Source organism: Aotus nancymaae, unplaced genomic scaffold (assembly GCF_030222135.1).
Source record: "Aotus nancymaae isolate 86718 unplaced genomic scaffold, 86718_ANA_hifiasm-v0.15.2.pri h1tg000040l, whole genome shotgun sequence".
Lineage (NCBI taxonomy): Eukaryota > Metazoa > Chordata > Mammalia > Primates > Aotidae > Aotus > Aotus nancymaae.
In genome coordinates this window covers 115,532,092-115,539,022 of record NW_026988454.1, presented here as the reverse complement: position 1 = coordinate 115,539,022, position 6,931 = coordinate 115,532,092, and positions in this window count along the sequence as shown.

Below are 6,931 nucleotides of genomic sequence, written 5' to 3'. Positions count from 1 at the left end.
ACAGCAGGATAGGGTACTGATTGCAAGGTTCCTCTGAACTGACTGCAACATGGACTACACCATGGTGACTGACCCCTGTGACCTGCATATGCACCTCCAGAAAAGAAGAAGAATGGCTATCTTCTACAGTGCCTGATTAACTGACCCTGCAACATTCCACCATTGCTCCTGCCTAAACTGTTCCTGCCTCAACTGATAAGCCAACTTTGTGACCTTTGACCTTGTGACACCCCCGCCAGCAACACTCCTCTGGCATGCAAAAACCACCCTGAACTGTAACTTCTGTAATTTTCCACTGCCTACCCCAAACCTATAAATCCAACTCCTATCCCACCACCCTCTGCTGACTCTCTTTTCAGACTCAGCACACTTGCACCTGGGTGAATAAACAGCGTTGTTGCTCACACAAAGCCTGTTTAAGTGGTCTCTCATTCAGAGTATGCCTAACATTTTGTGCTGAAACCCAGGACAGGGGTTCTCCTTTGGGAGATGAGCCACCTGTCCCTGCTCTTCCTCTGTGAAGAGACCCACTTGCGATCTCAGCACATCAGACCGGCCCAACAACCCTCTCACCACCTTCAGATCAGGTAAGCAGTCTCTCCCTTTCTCTTCCTTTAAATCCTTTTCTTTCTAGGTAGAGAAAAGGGAGACAAGTCTCTCCCTTTCTCTTTCTTCCTTTAAATACTTCTCCTTCTAAGGAAAGATAAAGGAGACAAGTCTTTCCCACTCTCTCTCTCTCTTTTCCTTCAAATCCTTCTCCTTCTAAGTAGAGACAAAGGAGACACTCTCATCCATGTACTCAAAAACTCCAATGTTGGTTATGGACTCAGGAACACAGTCTTCCCTTGGTGTCTTGTCAATAGTAGGGATGCCTGCCTTGACCACTCACCCACAGCACAGCCCAGGACTCAGTCAGGGACACCTACTGAAAACCCTGGTAGCTGCTCTCTTCTCATTCTCTTCATCTCTGCTCCTTTCCTTAAGGCTTATCTCCTTCACCATAGGCAATATTCCACCCTCTTTACCTCTGTCTTCGCCTCTGGCCTGTGTCCAAAAAAACCCTAAAACTTCTTCAACTGTGGCCCAATCTGAAACTTAAATGTCTCATTTTTTTTTCCTGTAACACGGCATGGCCTCAATACAAATTAGACAATGGTTTCAAGTGGCCAGAAAACAGCACTTTTAATTTTTCTATTCTGTGAGACCTAGACAATTCTTGTCAATGGATTGGCAAGTGATCTGAGGTGCCTGATGTCCAGGCACTTTTTTTACACTCCAATCCCTCCCTAATCTTTGCTCTCAGTGCAACTTGTCCCAAATTTTCCTTCTCTCCCTTCTATCTGTCCCTCCTGCCTCTGCCAGTGACTCAGAATCTTCCTTGTCCATCAACCCTTCTGACCTTTCTCCTCCCTGCCTGTCTGAATCAGACTCTAGTCCAGGCCCTAGCTGCCCCTCAAGTGAGAGCCTCCCTCCTCCTCCTCTGCCTGCAACCCACCTCCTTGTGCCCCTCTTACCACCTCCCCACCTCATACCTGGTCTGGCTTACAGTTTAGTCCCACGGCTACCTCCCTGGCCCCTGTCCAACAAATTCCCCTTCACGAAGTGGTTGGAGCTGAAGGAATAGTCCAGGTACACGTTTCTTTTATCTGTCTCACCTCTCCCAAATCAGTCAGCATCTAGGCTGTTTCTCATCAGACCCCACAAAATATATACAAAAATTTCAATACTTAACCCAGTCTTATAATCTCACTTGGAGTAACTTAAATATCATTCTTACTTCTATTCTCACCCCTAAAAAGCACTTACTATGCATTTTATTACCCAGTAAGCCCCTGACATTAAAAAAAGCTACAGAAATTAAAATCGGGTCCTCAAACCCCACAACAGGAATAATCAAACTTGCCTTCAAGGTGTTCAGTAATAGGGAAGAAACTGCCTGGCGGTAGCACATCTTAAAACTGCACATGCTTGCCTCTCATAAGACAAACCCCAGCCATACCACCAGCTCACAAAGACTTGAAAACGCCCAGACTGAGTGTCCAGCTGCCCCTCTAAGACCTTGCTTCAAGTGTCAGAAACCTGGCCACTGGGCCAAGAAATGCCCCAGCCTAGCTTTCCTCCTAAGCCCTGCCCTGTCTGTGCAGGGCCCCCAGTGAAAGTTGGACTGTCCAACTCATGTCGCTGCAGCTTGGTGGCTAAACACTGACGCTGCCCGAACATCTTAGAGGCCCCCTGGACCATCACAGATGCCGAGCTTTGGGTAACTCTTATGGTGGAGGATAAGTCCATCCCCTCTTAATCAACATGGGGCCACCCATTCCGTGCTGCCTTTTTTTTAAGGACCTGTCTCCTTGGCTTCTATAACTGCTGTGGGAATTGACAGCAAGGCTTCCAGTTCTCCCCAAACTCCCCAAGTCTGGTGTCAATTAGGCCAGCACTCCTTTCCACATTCTTTCCTAATCATCCCCACTTGTCCAGTTCCCCCTTTGACCAAGATACCCTAGCAAAATCGTCTGCCTCCTTAACTATTCCTGGGCTACAGCCACACCTCATTGCTGTCCTCCCCGAACCCATACCTCCTTCAACGGCTCCTCTTATGTTCCCCTAACTTAACCCTAGGGTGTGGGACACCACCTCCCCATCTGCTCACTCACCTGCAACTTATTCTCCTTTCACCCTTTCACTTCCTACCTCATATATGTTAACAGTCTCCTCCTTTGCAGTCCCACTTACAACTCCTCTCAACAGGACACCCTCCTACTCCTTCAACTTCTAAATTCTAAAGGATACCAAGTGTCCCTTTCTAAACCTAAATTTCCACCCCTTCCGTTACCTATCGGTATAATCCTTCATCCACATAAACGCACTCTCTCCGCCAATTGAAGCTGGGGGTAGAGTGACATAAACACTGGGGGTAGAGTGACATAATTTCCCAAACCCCAACCCATCCACTAAACAACAGCTTCTCTCCTTCCTAGGCATTGCAGTATACCAGGTTTTGCCCTCCTAAGCAAACTACTTTATAAAGTTACAAAAGGAAACTTAGCTGACCCCATAGACCCCAAACCCTTCCCCCATTCTTCCTTTCGTTCACTAAAAAAGGCCTTAGAAACAGCCCCTAAACTAGCACTCCCCAACTCCTCCCAACCCTTCTCCCTTCACATGGCAGAAGTAAAAGGCTGTGCAGTGGGGGTTCTTACACAAGAGCCAGGCCCACAACCAGTCGCTTTCTTGTCTAAACAACTTGATCTCACAGTCCTAGGCTGGCTGTCATGTTTACACGCCATGGCTGCTGTGGCTGTAATACTCCTAGAATCACTTAAAGTTACAAGCTACACTCCACTTACTCTCTGTAGCTCTCCCAACCTCCAGAGTATAGTAACCAGTGCTCTTGGTCCTGACTTCAACCCCACCTCTCACTTAATACCTAACACAAACCCTGAACCCCATGGCTGTATCTCCCTAATCTATATAGCATCCTCTCCATTTCTTCATATTTCTCTTTTCCTATTACAGACCCAGACCACACATGGTTTTTTGATGGCAGCTCTTCAAAGCTCAGTCAGTTGGCACTGGCCAAAGCTGGTTATGCTGTTGTATCATCTATTATTGAGGTTGCCACACTCCCTTCTTCCAACACTTCTCAGCAAGCTGAACTGATTGCCTTAACCTGTGCTCTCACTCTTGCCAAAGAACTACATGTTAATATATATACTGACTCTATGCCTTCCATATCCTATGCTGCCATATGGACAGAAAGAAGTTTTCTCACCACTCGGGGGTCCTCTATTGCCATATAGGGTCCTCTATTATCAATGCCCCCTTAATAAAAACCCTTCTTAAAGCTGCTCTCCTTTCAGTCAAAGCTGGTGTCATTCACCACAAAGGGCACCAAAAACCATCATATTCTATTGCCCAAGGAAATGCCTTAGGTGACAAAGCAGCCAAAGAAGCAGTGACACTCCAGTATCTCCCCAACAAGACCAGTATGTTTCCATCTCATCTATCTCCCCTAAGTATTCTTCCTCCAACAACTTGCTTTACCAGTTGCTTCCTACACAAGGCAAATGGTTCTTACACCATGGGAAGTTCCTCCTCCCTGACTCACAAGGTCACTCTACCCTCTCATCCTTTCATAACCATTGACACACAGGATACAAGCCCCTGGCTCATGTTTTAGAACCTTTTATTTCTTTTCAATTATGTAAGTCCATCCTCAAAACAATCACATCTCAACATTCTATCTGTCACTCTACTACTCCTCAGAGCTTTCTCAGACGCCCTCCTTTCCTTACACATCGGGACCGTGGATTTTCCCTTACAAAGGATTGACAAATAAACTTCAAGTTTTGCCTATGTAGGCATTTACCCTGTCTCTCACTCCATCTTTGGCTTCCCTCCATTGTTCATCAGACTTTCCTCCAGACCCCTCTTCCTGCCTGCTTGTACCTAACGTTGTTAATGAAAGTGAATGGTTACTCATAGATACCAAATGCTTTCTCATACACTATGAAAACAAGACCTCTCCTTCCACACAATTACCCTATCAAACCCTACTATAACCTTTAAGAGCCATGGCCCTTGCTGGTTCCCTTGGTATCTGGGTACAAGACCCCAGGCCCCTAGAACACTTTCTCATCTCTTCAGTTGAAGTGTAGAACTGGAAGTGTAGACTTCCAGGTCTGCCTCAGCCAAGAACGTTTTTTCCTCTGTGGCTCTTCCACCTACCTCTGCCTTCCTACTAACTGGACAGACACCTGTACCTTAATATTCCTTACTCCCAAAATCCAGTTTGCCAGCAGAAATGAACACCTCCCTATCCCCCTTGTAACTTCTACATGACAAAAAAATTATTCCATTAATCCCCTTGCTTGTAGGCTTAGGAGTCTCCACTGCTGCAACTGGGACAAGTATAGCAGGCCTGTTCTTAAATGAAGAATGCTGCTTTTATCTAAATCAATCTGGCCTTGTATATGGCGCCATCAGAAGACTTAAAGACAGTGCCCAAAAGCTCGCTAATTAGGCAAATAATTATTCTGGACCTACCTGGCCACTCTAACTGGATATCACGGCTCCTTCCATTAGCAGGCCCCTTATACCCATTTTTCTCCTTCTCTTATTCAGACCTTGCCATTTCTGACTAATCTCTTAATTCCTACAAAATTGTATCCAAGCTATAACCAATCAGTCAATATGGCAAATGTTCCTTCTAACAACCCCACAATATCACCCCTTGCCCCAAAATCTCTTGGCAGTCTAAATTCTTTCCCAATTTTAAGTTTCCATGCCACCCCCAATCCTGCTCAAAGAAGCCCTGAGAAACATTGTCCATCACCCCTCTGTACTGCCCCCAAAATTTCACTGCCCCCAACTTTTTCTAGTTTTTATGTTATCTTTATATTATTAATATAAAAATGCAGGAATGCAAGGTTCTTTGAACTGACCGCACCCATGGACTACACCATGGTGACCCCTATGACCTGCACATATACCTCCAGAAAAGAAGAATGGCCAGCTCCTGCAGTGCCTGATTAACTGATCTTGCGACATTCTACCATTACTCCTGCCTCAGTTGTTCCTGCCTCAACTGATAAGCCAACTTTGTGACACTGGACCTTGGACCTTGTGATATCCCCCTGGCAACACCCCCCCCAGCTTGCAAAAACCACCCTGAACTGTAACTTCTGTAACTTTCGACTGTCTACACCAAACCTATAAATCCAACTCCTATCCCACTACCCTCTGCTGACTCTCTTTTCACACTCAGTCCACTTGCACCCCAGTGAATAAACAGCCATGTTGCTCACACAAAGCTTGTTTAGGTGGTCTCTTTATTCAGAGCATGCTTAACACTGGTCAGAATCCTGAGATGCCCTTTCCAGGCCCTAGACCCCAGATGGCATTACTAGTCATATCCTGGGCCAAAAGGGAACCTGCTGTCTTGAAAGGAAGGACCCAGTCCTGGAAGCATTCATCACCTGCTAACTGAAGAGCTCTTGGACCCTGAATCACCATAAGCAATACGCAGATACTATATCAAGGGCTTTGGGTAGGAGTCTAAGAGTTGCTAGCTTCAGGTGAGACTCAGCACATTCCCAGCTGTGGTGACTATGGGTTGAGACTCCTTATGCTTGAGAAAAGCAGAGGGGAAGGTAAAGAGGACTTTCTCTTGCACCTTAGGTACCAGCTCAGCCATAGGGGAACAGAACCAAGGGGGCTCTTGGGCCTGATTCCAGGACTTGGCTCTTGGACAGCATTTCTGGACCTGCTCTGCACCAGAGGGGAGCCCACTTCCCTGAAGGGTGAGTCCCAGGCTGGGAAGCATTCACAAGCTGACTAAAGAGCCTTTGGGCCTTAAGGGAACATTGGCAGCAGTTTAGAAGTACTCTCTGTGGGCCTGTGGTGGTGACGGCCATGGAGTGAGGCTCCTCTGCCTTTGGAAAAGGAAGGGAAGAATCAAAAGGACTCATTTTGTGGTTCGAGTGCAGCTCAGCCATACTACAACAGAACACCAGGTAGACTTCTAAGGTTTTTGATTGTAGTCCCTGGTTCTCCAACCTGGCACCTCTGGACCACCCCCCAGGGCCTAGGGACTCTTGCTGCCCTGAAGGGAACTACATAAGCCTGGCTGGTTTTGTGACCTTCTGATTTTAGAACCCCAGGGCCTTGTACAAACATATGCAATAGCTAGGCCATGTTTTGGGCAAGACTCTGCTGTGCTGTCTTCAGGTCTGACCCAGTGCAGTCATAGTGGTGGTGGTCACATGGGTACTTACTTATGTCACTCTACCTCCAGCTTCAGGTGATGAGAGAGAAAGAGAGAGAGAGAGAGAGAGAGAGAGAGAGAGACCGTTTATTTTGGAGAAAGTAAAGGAAGAGAACAAGAGTCTCTGCTTGGTAATCCAGAGAATTCCCCCAGATTTTGTCCAAG